Genomic DNA, 14,948 nt, shown 5'->3' with positions numbered 1-14,948 from the left:
GTTGTTACTGATGAAGATAAAGATCAGAACACTTAAAAGGTGAACCAGGAAGCATCAGAGAAAACTGAATTAAATCCTGTTGAAGAGGATCTCAGGGTGGAAGACAAATATTTGTCTCTGAATATTCTTTCGAGTTTGTTAATGACCTTGCTTTGGCTCTTCCCTTTTGTTCAATTGCTACAAAGTTTCAAGAGGTTAAAATACCTATACCAGCCATCCAATAATCCCCCATTCTGTGTTGTGACGTAAAGGACTCTCTTCCTCAAGCAATTAGCAGTTTAAGCATACCAAAGTCAACAGGAGCTCTCTAACAAGGAACTCCTGGCACTGCTACTAAGAAGGCCTGAAAAAGTAGGAAACACAGGTCCATGAAGAGCAACAAGGAGTAGCAGCCCAGGTGGACTGAGTCAAGGACTAAAAAGGCCAGGCAGCTAAGGAGGAGCTGTGCACAGTACCTAGGTGTAGAAGATCCAGTTGTATGGCTGGAAGGAGGCTGGGCTTTGGGATATAAGCCCAGTCTCTGACCATGAGAGGGGCAGCCGCTGCATGTAGCAGGGAGAAAAGCTCCTAGGAGTGAGGGGCTGCTGGAGACAGACAAACAGGCACCCAAGCCACCTTGGGGAGATGGGGTGAGTTCGAGCTAGGGCCTGTGGGTAACATTTACCTTGAAGAGAGAGACTATTTGTTTTGTGAAGCAGCTAGCTTGTGTTTTGTTCTGTTTCGAACTTAAGACCAGAGGACTGGATTGCGGTTACAGGGGAAGAGGAGCCATGAGCAGGGGTGCCTGGGTGGTGCTCTTCTGCTATAAGGGCCAGAAGCCAGCCCCAAGCCAGAGAGGCTGAGGCTGACATACTGAGACTGGAACTCCAGGAGGGGCCACCACCAAGGTGGAGCTGATACCTATGAGCTGAAGTGTTAAATAGTGGACCAAAGTTAAGGATGAGGTCAGAGAAAAAGGGGGCCAAGCCTACAACAGCCAAAGCCCTGACAGGTGCTCAGAAGCCTGTGGGAGCACTCCCTTAGAGGGGAAGCACTCGAGGGAGAGCACAGGATCCAGGTGGTGGGCTGGCCTGGCCAGGCAGGCAAGACGACCAAAAGGCAAGATGACCAGGGGTCACCTACCCCAACAAGCAAAACAACATCAAAGTTGTGGCAGGCAAAATAACACCAAGGGCATAGTTGGGCCAGCTCTCTCCTGGCCTTACCTCACCTGGAGGTGATATGGGCTGGGAGCGATCTGACAAGTAGGCCAGACCATAGAGGAAGGTCCAGGTGCTAGGGTGGCAGCCTCTCCCCAGTGCCCCCCAAAGTAACCACACACACGCACAAGCTTAAAATGTAAGCTTGTTGTTAAGTTTTTTTGCTGGGAAAGGGCCAAAACACTGTGCACATTATGTGATTGTGCCTTTATCACCCAGTACTGCTAACCCCTCCTGTATTATAAAATTTCCCCCTCCCATGGGGCTCCATGGATCCCTATACAGCTGCTTGCAGGCTCCTGGCTGTCTGTTACAGCTAGCCCAGGCTCTGGGCAGGCCTCTGCCACCTGCTATGAAGCCCAGGCCTCTCGCAACAGGTGGTAGGGAGGTTGCAAATAGCTGCACCAGGGGTTCATTAAGCCCTGGCCTGGCTTGTTGCCAGCAGCAGGTGCAGGCGCTCACCAGGGCAGATGGCAGGGAAGAAGCTGGGACTGCACTGCCAGACAAAGGATTGGGCCCCTGGGCGTTAAGTTTACAGAAGACCTAATCAGGTCACATGAGCAACCTAGGCATTTCTATTAGAGAAAGGCAGGAACCTCCAGTAGTCTGAACATACATCAAGTTTAGTTTTGAGCACCTGATTATTATTACAGATAATACTTTTTAAAATGTGAGCGCTTGTATTTCTTGGCTTTGGTTAAATCTTTAGAATACATATAAAAGCAACAATTTACATGCTCTAGATACTTATACTTTTTTTTTTCAATATGGAAAAATAAACATCTAAATCTATTAAATTCACATGTGTGAGAATACTACAGCTAGTGTCATAACTGAAGGTGACCAAAGATCTATACTACATAGAGCAACGAGTTGGCAGCGATCTTATTTATAAAATTCATCCAAGGTCTTTGACATCATTGGCTGTTAGCCTATTAATTCAGAGACTATCTGGGCTCTGACTGTGGGAAGGACAGGGAAAGCTGGTGATTGAGTTGAGAAGAGGAAAAACAGAAGATGGAGGAAGAAAAAAAGAGGCATAGACACTACAGAAGGAAAGGAGAAACTAAAAAGAGAAATGAAAGTGAAAAATTAAGAGATTTAATTCAAAGAAGAGACAAGACAAAATCTAGAAGGAAAATAGCAGTCTGAAAAAGAATACAATGAAAATGTAAGGAATGAGAAAAATACTATATACTAAAAGAAAATTTGGAAAGGAAGGAAAACATGCAATTGGAAAAATCATTCAAGAGAGTGAAGAAATGTAAGTAGGACAGTGAAATTAACTGAACATATGGACAGATGATGTACAGACAGCAAAAGTGATATAAAAAGGACTCAAGAAAAGGACATCAAAAAGTAAACTGAGAAGATGACAGTGTGTTTTTATTATTCTGAAGTTTGTAACATCTGCTATATGTGAGGGCTGCCCAAACCTAACATTACTCTGAGATTACAAAGTAATTTTAATTGTTTTTGGGTCTTAAGGATATGCAACTACAATTAACATCTCAGGGATAGTGACAAAGTTAAAAGTTCAACACACTTTGAAAAAATATATTTTTCTTCTATAGAAACATACATATATGGATATAAGAGCATGTATACAATCGCGCACACACGAGCATACGCAGACCCTTGTCTAGAAAACAGCTTTTGGTAAAAATTCTTTCTGACCTAGAGAAAAACTGACAGAGAAAGAACCATTTTTATTTTGAAAAATCTATAGATATAATGAATTAATGAAAGCCTGGCTAAGACCAACAGCCAATGTATTACAGTGTAATGCTACTGCTTTCGAATTATGGGTCTAATATTTGTTAATGTATATTTACCCAATAAGCTGGGCAGTATTTACCCAATAAGGCAGACCAGTCCTCAGGTAGAAACAGCACCAGCAGCTTCTGTATACTCAAAGACATACACCTTGTACTGATCCTATGGACAAAGACACATTGCTCCTAAAAATTACCCCACTGCCTGACTTCACTGGGCACAATGCAATAAGTGAAGTCATTCTACAAAGGGAGGCAGATACGAGAGATACAAAAAAGTATGTATTATTGATCCAGCAGGTAACAAGGGCCAGGGTTTCTAATTGTAAACTTATTAATCAGTCAGTCAACTCTAATAGAGGGAAGCCAGACTAGATTAACTGATGGAGTATGGAGAGAAAAAATATTGATTGGGAAAAGAGAGATTATGCATGTATGCATCTGCACAGAGCTGTTATAAGGAAAAGGGATGGAGAGTTTTCAAGGAACAGATAATTGCTGTCATTTGGGCCAGCCTGAAGCCTGGTTTTGTCAGTATCTTGCTCATTTTAACCAGTGACCTTCTTAGGATCCCCAGCCTCCAACTTCCCTCCTGCTCAGCTGCCAGATTCCCTCTTCTCTTTTCTCCCTGTGAGAAAAACAAGTACTGATCCCATTCTCACTCCAAAGTCCAGTGTCATGAGTTGAACAGTTTTCAATTAGCAATAATTGTACCTCGGATTAACCTCATTGGCTATGATACTGCCACTGAATAGAGGCTAAGGACCCTAAAGGGAAGAGGTTACTCCAGTCAGAGACTCTTGGGGACAGAGACTGCCAAAAAGATCGAGAGAACAACAGAGTATAATACCAACCCTGGAGAATGTCACAATAAATGGATGTGAAGGAAATACGAATAGTACATTTAATTTTGGCCTTTGATTTGTGCATTGGAAAAAGGAGAACAATTTGAGAGACTGCCCCTCAGGGACACTCCTATTTCCTCTGAAGTGTCTAGGTAAATTCTTTCTTTTTCTCCATCACTAACCTCTCATTACCCCCTGAGTGCGCACCACTTCAGCAGTTTACATTCCCTAGAAATCCCCTACGGCAGTGTAGAAAGAGACACCCCAGGTCAGAGGGCATTACAACCCGTCCCCCACTCCCAATTCATAATCCATTTAGAGTCGCACATTCCTTGCTGAAGTCAAATAGCATGGAGTTGCATGAAAAAATTCTCCATGTTTTCCTTTCTGAGTCAGCCAACTGAGGTGGCTCAAAAATATCAGCTGTACCTTCATTCTAGTCTGCATGCTTGGGCAAAGTGCAGACATTTGAATTCGGCTCAAAATGGCTGCCTGATTTAAACTAGCTCGTCCTGGTGCCAACCTTACTCTTACAGACCTGGTCTCAGTGACTAGCAATCAGTCTAAACTTGTAACTGTACAGAAGTTCCAAACTGGTTTAAAAATTGCAGAACCTAGTTTAAGACCAACCTAGAGCTATGTAGTATCAAACTTTAGGTCAAACCAGTGCATGAAACTTCTGTCCACTTTCCCTGCATAGTCCTGAGGCTGGGAAAACCCAGCCACTGGCCCCAGCCCCCAAGCTGCTCTTTTCACCCCTCCGCCCCTTCACTGGGTTATTTTTTGCCCCCGCCACCTGTGACTAGCCAGCCCTCTCAACCCCCATCCCACAACCTGCTCTGGGAGTAGCCACTTTTATGAGCATTCACCACTGTTAGAGCTGAGAAAGTAAATTGTGGTGCGGGGAGGAGTGGGAGGGATGGGGGTGTAGGTTTGCTGGAGTAGGGGGACCCCACAACTCAACTGTGGGTCATGCTGCCCCCCTCTACCCACGGGTTTGTGCCTGCCCCTCATGGGTTGCACCTCCCCCCATCCCCCAGTGGACCCCTGAGTCCCCCACTAGCCTCCCCACCCTGACTTACCTGATATCAGGCAGCCATTCTGAATCAATTTAACCTCTCCTTAACACCCCCAAATGTCTGTACTTAGCCTTGATGTCTTAACAAAACATAACCCTCAAGCCACATACCTTCTTGCACATGCATTCTGTTTTAATATTTTCTGCTGGCATGGCTTCATGCTCAGTCATTTTTCCCCAGCCTACATAACAAAAATGTTTTCTGGGAGAGCCCAGGAGAACCCAAGAGACCAAACATCAAGACTCATATGGAATTTATTTAAAGTGGGGAGAGTGCGGGAAGAACCCGTAAAGCTGAGTGGTTCTGCTACTTGGAATTGCTTTTATATACTGTGTGTACATAGCAAGCTGGAATTTCAGAGCTGGCTTTTGTTTGCATTCATCAGGAAACATTTGTTATATGAGCCGCTGCCACTGCTACCAAAACAGCTGCTGCTAGAAGAATCAGAGACCATCTCAATCGTTTCTTTTTCCTCTGGAAAGTCTAATTGACGAATGAGGCTTAGTGTTTTAGAGCAAAATTAACATCGCTTGGCCTTGCTGCCATGCTGGCGGTCCTCAAGATAGCTGGAAAATACATTTTGGAAAGCCTATGCAAATTACAGCAGCAGCAGCAGACACATACCAAAGCTCCCAAAATGCATACAAGTGAGGGAAAATAGGAGCTTCAGGTAGCACGTGCATTCTGTTTGGCAGTTGGATCAGTACCTGGAATGTGAACTGTTCTTCCTTGTGCTGTTTTCCTGTTTAGCCTTCTATCTGATTTTGTTTTGAATAGTATAGCTAAGTAACTGAAATCCAGGAAAACTCCTTTAGGCCACATCCCACAAGTCCCTTGCAGTCTGCAAAACTGAAGGCCATATCCTGCTCTGATCTACAGTGAATTCCCTACTGCAAGAATGCTGCTTACAGGGAACTTACAGGGTGGGCTAGAGTAATGATTCTCAACCAGGGTGTAATGGCATCCTGGGGTGTCTTGAAATCCTTTCAAGGATTCTGCAGGGTCCCACACAATGTTAGCACTGTTAGGGTATTTATACACATGCTTTTGGTCCCCTGACATGCTGAAGCTCTGCCGCTTCAGAGCAGACACTATTGGCTCTGCTCCACACGCGAGCTGAGGGGTAATGTGCTATGCCGTGTGTAGTTGTATAAGCGGCAAAATGCACATCAGTGCACAGAAAATGGAGGCAGTGCACTTTTGAGCTAAAGCACCTCCAATGTGTTTTATTTCAAAAACATGCCACCACCATTTTCTCAGTGCTGACATGTATTTCACCTCTTGCACAACTGCAAATGTTGCAGTGCCGGAAGCTTTTCAAAGTGCCCAGAGCTGCAGTGCTTACATTTGTAAAAATGCCCTTTGATTTCAAACGGGGACCCATAGTGTCAAAACCATTCTGACCTGTTGTGATCTTTCTGAGTTCCTTCAACAGAACCATTTCCTTATTATTTTTCTGTAGTAAAAAAAAAAGTGCAAACTAAAAACTGGCATTTTTTGAAGGCTGCATTGAGTCAAAAAAAAGGTGAGAACCATTAGGCTAGAGTAACCCCGCAGACAGCTACTTCTCTTGACGTCCTTGTGCATCTATCCATGGGGTTAAAAGACTTGATACTCCTAGCTGATTGCACTCCTTTGTGCAGAAGATGCATCTTCCCGAGTTGCGCGCAGCGATGCTGGGAGTATGGTGCTTTTATTGTTTTCCACAGTGAGAAACACTTTCAAAAACTCTTCAATGATTTAGGCCCTGATTTTCAAAGGGACTTTGGAACCTAATTCCTATGAATTTCATTTGCAATTAAACAGCTGTGAAGATCTGAATCTTAGGAACCTAAGTCCCATTTTTGAGCACTTAACAGTCCTCGTCTCTCTGACTTCTATTTTTAATGGGAGTTGCATACCAATTTGAAATAAAATCACACCCTAAACTTCTCAAAGCATAAATCTATCTGCAAGTACAAAGGAAACAGTAAAGCTATGTTAAATCTCTTCATGCTTTCTTTCAACATCCATATTGGAATGTATTGTATTTCCCTTAATTTGTAAGGTGCATGGTAAAACCCTATCCATATCATAAATATTAAACAAGACAGAAGCTGAACTGCAGTATTCACATGAAAACTCAGTTCTAAGTTCCTAAACCATCCTGAACTAGACAGTCACACTGCACAGAAATTAAATGTAAAGTTATCTGAAGTAAGAATTTATTTTCTGTGAAATCTTTTAATGCTTCCTAATACGCTTAGAGGCACAAGGCACAATTCTGGAGTAATAGAGATATCCATTTAACTGGTATCCTGTATTAGTACTTTAATTTGTGGGACTTATAATCAGTGTGCAAAAATATATATTGCAGACATCCTGGAAGAGGGAAAGAAACAGGGATTCTTATCTGACTAGCGACTGTAATTGTGGCATTGTGAGACTTTTCATTTACCATATACCTGTCTTTCACATCAAAATCCCTCAATTTTACATGTAAAAAGATGCTTTATTCATCCCCCCCTGCCATATTCCCACCCCCCACTCAACGGTTGGCCCCACAAACTCATGCAAACAGCTGAAAGCCAAGCCAGGCTCTTAATGAGTTATGGATCATTACTAGTAATAAAAAGTCCAAAAGCCAAATTCTGCTCTCAGGTTCATTTTTACAATTCTACCGAAGACAGTAAGGTTGCTCAGGTGTAGCTAAGGGTATCTGCCCAACCAGGTGGAACTTAGTTAAAAGTTCTCTTTTTTGTATGTTATCTGAATGGAGATTAAGCTTGTCAACAGTCCAGTTCTCATAAGAGTGAGCAATACAGTTCTTATTTCTATTCAAATGATAATTTTGAAAGATACATATTGTGATAGATGGTTTGACCTGCTTGGCATGTTAGTGATTTAATTAAGATTACAAACCCCATCCATTGTAGCAAAGTTGGGGCAGGGAGGGGGGAGAAGGGATTTGTTCATATAATTTATAGACAAAGACCTACCTAATTCACGGCTGCTGCCTCTGAAATTTGTGGTCCCAGCATGACATCAGGCGCCATTTTCACAGCAGAGCGCAGCAGCCCCCTCCCCCGGAGATTGATAGATGGCCATTTGTCAATCTCTGGGGAGAGGCGGCACTTCCAGGGTCCCTCGGCCAGAGGTGCCCTCCTGTCCCTCCCTGGAGATTGACAGATGGCCGCCTGTCAATTTCTGGGGAGAGGCAGGACTTCTAGGTCCCCTCAGTCAGAGGCGTGGGGGGCCGCAAAAATCCCCCCCCCCCCCATTTCTCTGTCCATGTTCAAGAGGCCAGGGCTTTCCACCTCTGTTTGCAGCTTCCTCCAGAATTTCTCTCTGTGGGGGTAAAGTGGGAGTACCCACAGATGACATTTTAAATCCAATGGCACTGGGAGAGCACTTGCAAGAGGCGCCTCCTGTCACCAAAGCCCCATGTCCACAGGCTTGATCTGCGGACCATAGGTTGCCAACTTCTCCTGTACGTGAATGCATCACTTCCCTGGATGCCGCAGCTTTTGCTGCACTGTTAACTTACAAGCTATGTTGCTATACTGCATACAGGCAATGTTCAAGAGAGGTGTCAAAGAATTTAGAATTATTTTCAAATTTAAAGCAGCACCATTAGTATGAGGCCTCATTATCTCTTGAGGCCCTGGTGCTCCTTAGCTAAGTAGTACAGTTGCCTTCAAGATACCATCACTGAGCTCCTGAAATGATCCCCAAGCACAAAAGAAAATACATGAATTCTTGTCTGATACAGAAGGTGGAAAATTTGGGTTGGCTGATCCCTTGTGGACCTAAGCCACAAATACGTTTTATTTTTACTGCACCAAAGTATGAAATTACATCCATTTGGGTTTAGGCCAAAACCAGACAGCCCATCAATAGTTTGGATGAAAAGAAATTGAAAACAATGCAAGGATCATGAGGATGTGAAACACAAGATCTGGAGCCTGAAGTCTTTCACAACAGAGCTAAAATATGGAAGAGACGCTGTACAAGGTCTCAGTTTTCATGATGCAACATGGTGCAACTGTATTTTACAGTTAATTCACTGAGTGAACTTCATTCATTCATAACAGAATGGCTGAGGTTAGCATGCAAAAGGAAGTGTCTGACCTCTCCAACAAAGAACCTGCTGATTGATGTGAAAAGGGAGAGAGGAGCAAAGCCATACTTGCATAAGTGTGGTTCCAAATGCTAATCAGATAACGTATGGGCAAGATATCCAGAGGGATTCATAAACAACTTCCGACCCTAACAACTATGAAACTATGAAACAACCATATTCCCAAACAGCCAAGAACAAAGTGCAATTGAAGTATAAGTCAAAGGAAGATGGCGCCAGAGAAACAAAGCAGCACATGTCCAGTTTAGCCACAAGAGAGGCTTCAGAAGTAACTCTATAATAAGCACAACTGGTGTGCCAAGAAACTGGATGCCACCACTGAAAGAAATCATTTTACAGCTTAGTGTCCAGGCCAGGAGTATTAATGCAAAGTATAGTGTAGTGAAGGGAGAAAAGTACTCTAATTCTATGAAAAATAAATGTTTTGTAATGAATCTTATGTTTTATGTGGAATCAGGTAGGGGTTTCACACTTACCACATAAGCTTATTCCTCCAAGATTTTTTAGTATGGAGCAGTGCTGGAACTAAGTTGTACCTGTGATGGTCCATAAATTATGCAAGAAAAAAGGATTTTTGTCTGTAATATCTTTAACTGATAGACAAGCTTCTGAGTGGGAAGCATTCTTCATCAGGTCTCAGCAGATGTTGCAGCAGTGATGGTCCAGGCCATTATAGTGACAACAACTCCTGAGACTTGATGAAGAATCCTTCCCATTCAAAAGCCGGTCTTAATTTATCTCAATCATGCAGTTAGTTTATTAAAAGATATCGCCCACAACTCCTTGCCTCTAGTATGGAGCAGACACTCAGGCTGGGATTTTCAAAGGAAGCTTAAAGACCTAGGCATTCACTTCCAGTTGAGACTCAGTAGGGTCTAAGGTCCCAGTAACCTTAGGTTCCACTGAAAATCCCAGCCCACATGTGATATATATAAAAGTTTTGAGGGCTGGGGCAGTGTGGGTGCTAAGGTGCATGGCTGACAGCTCAGAGGTTGCAAGTTCAAAGACATAGCAGAAGCACTCACAGTGTGGCCTGTTAGATTCCAACAAATCTATGAATTCTGCTAAATACCTTGTCACAAAGACATGAGAAAGGAAAGGAATAGAAGTTTTAAATCTCCATTTGTAGTAGGCAGGCAAGCTTGAGTACTTCCAGTGGAACTAGCAAAGTACATTTGCAGTAATGAGAATTTGAGAGCTAGCAAGTTTTTTGAAAGGGTGAGACAACATGTAAACTGCTCTTGAGTCAAATTTTAGTTTGGTCATCACCATTTCTGACTCATTTCAAAAGATTATTTTCAGCATGTCAATCGCAGTACGCATTGCAATGCAGGGATACCTGCTTTGGAAAGGGTTCAGTTATTCTTAGGTGCCCCAATCTTGTCTGGAGAACTTACTGGTGCAGGGACCACTGCGAAGAAGCTAGCACAGTCTCTAGAATGAATCCGACTCAGCGCAGAGAATCTTTTGAGTTCACATTGCAAAGCAAAGCTTCCAAACTGAGGCCCTTAAGTGCTTATTTTTAAAAATCCTTCCAGGAGTTCATGTCCAAGATTTGATCTGTTTTTCCACAGGTCCTTTCTGTGGAATTTAAAATAATGCATAATCAATGGAAATTTTCATTACAAATTGGCCCAAGCTGGAACAACTGGGCCCAAAGTTTCAAGGATCTCAGATGCAAAGCTCCAGTTTGGACCTGATTCTCAAAATCTTATTTTCACAGTTGATGACCTAAGACAATAAATTCAGCAGCTTTTGACATGACTTTTGCCTTTACTTAGACCTTTTTGGCATGTAGATTGGGAAACTGAGAGGGGTCATTGCACAAACAGTGGTTTCTCTTCCCTTGGGGACCCTATCTCCCTAATCTCTGTCTTTTGCTCTCACCCACCCACACACAGAACTATGAATTTGTCTTAGAATATAATATTACACACTGTACTCAGAACTTAAACTTGTTTTAGCAGGCACCATTATTTTAGCCATGCCTTCTAAAATAAGCCAGCTGCTTTAGCCAGTGTGGCTATTAGCATTCTTCTAGGTAATTTTGAAAGCTTACAGACTCAGGAGGGGGAGGGAAGGAGGAATTCCTTCAGTTTTCCTATTCTTATTTTCTACTCACTGGACAGGATGAAGAGTGTAAATGGAACCACAAGCCAAATGCAAATCTACATTTGCTACTGCAAGTTAGTAATGTCTAAGTTTTCCTGAAAGACTGGAAAAAGTAGGGAGATTGCACCACCATCTGGACAAATCCTATTAGTTCATGAATACAAATTACTCAGCTCCATGTACTATGAAAGAGAGGGTTTAATATATGAAATGTTCACTGGGCTAACAGTCTGGGGAAATAAAAGGGAACTGCTAGTCAAGAATCACTGCTTCTGCTTTGTGCCACTCTTTTCTTGCATAATTCATCTCAATTTGTTTTGCAGCTGGCAGCTGTACTGGCATACACCCTTTCAAGGGACAAAATAGGTGACGACAGTCTTTTCCCCCACCTTTCCCCTTTTCCTTTCTTGGATCTGCTTTCAAAAAGGCCCCAGAAGGAACTGGCAGAGCTGTGACCCATCAACCCAGAGCCACTGATAGTTTTCTCAACCAGAGTGCGGTGAGATCCTTTGGGTACTACAGGTGTGAGAAGATACACACGTAAGGGCAGGCTCCAGGTGTAAGGAGATAAGCAGATAAGGACAAGCTCAAGCTCTTCCTGCCTGGTTGCTCCCTTGATCAGCCCCTCTGAAAGAAGGTAAGCACTAATAAATTAGTTGCCATTCAATTCCACAGAAGTTACTGAGAGGCACCTTGCATCTAAAAAGGCTGAGGATCACTGGTTTATGTCATTCCTGCATGGGAACTGGTGCATCTGTAGCCAGATCTGCCTTGCTGTACTGCCCAGAGAGGAAGAGATGGGCAAGAAAGGGAAATGGGTTTCACTACACTTCGCTCCTTGTTGTACATGACAGATATCTGGACCTCTCTGTTCTACACCAAGAGTTTTATCATGATATGATCCACCTTGAAGGCAGTAGGAAGCAGGAAAGTACTCTGTCCTTTCCACTGTGGTAAAATCATTATTATAACTGTCATAGCCCTAATTCTGCCATCAGCATGAGAGAGAACATTTTCCAAAGAAAACACATCTAATATTCATCTCCCCCTCTCCTATATCAATGAAGGAAGAAGTCCCAACCTCTTCATCACTTGTCCCAAGATCTATAATGAAGACAAATATAGGCAGTCCTCGACTTACAACATTTCAAGTTACAATGTTTTGCATGTACAATGTTTATAAATTGACACTCTGTTTCAACTTTCTGATGTCAGTTTTGACTTTACAGTGCTTGATCTGATGCAACACCATGCCAGCGACCAAGTTCACTGTGTCACCCATCTCCCTGGAGAACATCCGTCCAAACTTCCTTGGACACTTTCTTTACGAAAGCAGACAAGACTCCAGGAAAACCTGCAGCCAAGACTCTGGAGAAGACTCCAGCCAAGAGCCCTTCAAAAAGTCCAACCAAGAGCCTTTCAAAAAGTCCAGCAAAGTCATCTCAAAGAAGTCCTTACAAATCCATCGTTATTTACAATATAAATACATTGATGTAGCTATATTACTCATCTATAATTGATTGAGTACAAAATTCTGGGTTATTTTTGGTGAAAATAGGGTATTGGGCCTTGGTTCAGGAACCAATCCCCCATTTAAAACATTGTTTCCTATAGGAAAATCTATTCCAAGTTACAACATTTTGACTTAAGACGTGGTTTTCAGGAACCAGTTGTGTCATAAATCCGAGGACTGCCTGTATCAACATTGCCCTCCACATTTCCTACTAGTCACAAGACAAAAGGCAAAGTCACAGATAAGGTTAAAAGCTCTACTGTCTCCAGCGTAAAGTGAAAGTAGATTAAAGAGAAAAACATGTTTTAATTTTCTGGAAAGTTATTAGTAAGTGATGTAGAAACATCCTTCTTGAATAGGATTTTTAAGCATTGACAGTGTTCCTTTAAGGAACCCTTTCTGGAGGGGCAGTCTCATTTGCAAGCCGCTTGCCCTGTATTTTCCAAGAACACATCTGACTTTTTACACTTTCCTGTCACAGTAAATTTTGTTCCAGTTGACAGCATGAGTAATTTCATTACACACAGTAAAGTTAACTGTTTGAAAAGTCTAACTCAATTTTCTTGCTCCATATTAAGACCTATACATTCCTATAGCTATGACTAACTTTCAAGGAGCAGAAAAAAATTTCCTGGTATTGAGGAAAAATATTTTTATGGTTTTTGGTGCCAAAGCCGACAAAGTTTATGAGCTCCTATGTAAAGGTGAGGAGGATTAGAGCTAGTTCTGAGGTAATAAAAACATTTTTTATCACCTATTCTTATATATTAGATGCTATTAATTTTCAACTTTTCTGGCACGCAACAAAAAGGCAGTAGAAAACCCTGTGCTTTTCTGTGCGTTGTATATATTTTTTCCTGTTTTATTTAAACCCCAAATCTGTCTATATAAAAGAAACTGTAAACACTGTCTGCTTTTAAAGGTAGCTGGGCCCTTAGCCAAAAGGCATGGAAGTAAGGGTCAAAGCCATTCACATAACCATCAGAGCTAATAGGACGCTGGTCACTGCTTTTCCTTTAGTTGTGCTACTAAAACGGTGGGAAAATCAGGAGTGGCAAGAGTGCTTACATGTAAAGATCCATGTTTATATCTAAACAGTCACAATTTCTCAATTCCCCACAAATCTGAAATTCCCCAATCAAGACTTTGGTATGGACCTGTATCTTCCTTAATAGTTAACAAAAAAAAAAGTTCAAAAAGTGAGCTAAGAGTGCCTGGTGAGCTCTGCACTATTTTTTTTTTTTTTTTTGTTCCTTACATATTCCCTGCACTTCCATTTTTTTCTATATCTGTCATTAAAGGTAGTTTTATTTAAAAGAAACAGGAGCTGTAGAGTGGGTTTGCTACACAATGGCTTTTCTTGGTTATCTGAGATGCAACAGTTCACTTTTGATATATGATCTTTCCACTCACAAGCTTTTTTTCCCCACTCATGAAAATGCTGTCATATCAGCCACAACATACTCTCTTTCTTCAGCATTCAAATAGAAAACTTATTTACTGCACAAGGTTACTCTGGCAAATATCACGTCTATGCAGGCTCCAAGATCTACCAATCCAAACTCCAGCCTTTACTTTGTTCCCTGGCCCCATAACACCCAGTGCCTGAAGAGACCATGAACCACATGCCAGACTTTCTAGCAACCCCCTCTGGTTGTGTCAAGAGTTGCAATAACTTACCTTCAGAGGAATTATGCCCAATGCTGCTCAGTCAGAAAACTGACATGTGCCTGTGCTGGGAATGACTAAAAAGGTCCAAATGGAAGGAAGGGTGGGATCCAGCAAAGGGAGGTTGGGATCCTCCTTCTCTCCATTTCCTCAAAACACCACAGTTAAGGAAAAGTAAAAAAAAGCAAACACTGACTGTCACAAATAGCTGTGAGCATTGTGCTCCTAAGTGGTGAACAGTTAAATGCTTAAGGGCTGGAGTCTGTGCATAGATAAGAAGAGACCTTAGGCAAGAGAAAACTGGGTAAAATCTCTTCTGGTTAATATGGACAAAAGTGACAGTCTACAGCATCCTATCTGATACCAACATTAGAAAAGCAAACATTTGAAGGACAGAACGAGGGGAGAAACCCCAAACAAATGGGAAATATGCGGCTTTTAAAGCATTCTGCAGATGAAAACACATTGTGGCTAATGAAACTTAACCGCTACATAAAACACTAGCATTTCACTGAATGTTATTATAAAGATGTGTAAGACTTAAAATATTTGGCATATGGATTAGCTCAAACTGACATTTTTATTTACGTGATGAAGAAACACATTTTCCTGATAGTCTCTGTTGCTAAAGTTTCAT

The 14,948-nt window shown here is 42.2% G+C and overlaps 1 protein-coding gene and 1 non-coding gene across 5 annotated transcripts in view; both read right to left on the bottom strand.

Annotated features, from left to right (window-relative positions):
• Positions 1-14,948, bottom strand: part of UST (uronyl 2-sulfotransferase) — a 365,729-nt gene that overhangs the window by 72,699 nt on the left and 278,082 nt on the right. The window lies entirely within an intron of this gene.
• LOC132247989 (U4 spliceosomal RNA) lies at positions 3,591-3,733 on the bottom strand. The gene has a single exon (XR_009459354.1). It is a non-coding gene; the product is annotated as a U4 spliceosomal RNA (small nuclear RNA).

Source organism: Alligator mississippiensis, chromosome 1, assembly GCF_030867095.1.
Source record: "Alligator mississippiensis isolate rAllMis1 chromosome 1, rAllMis1, whole genome shotgun sequence".
NCBI lineage: Eukaryota > Metazoa > Chordata > Crocodylia > Alligatoridae > Alligator > Alligator mississippiensis.
This window is presented reverse-complemented; position numbering and strand designations above follow the sequence as displayed.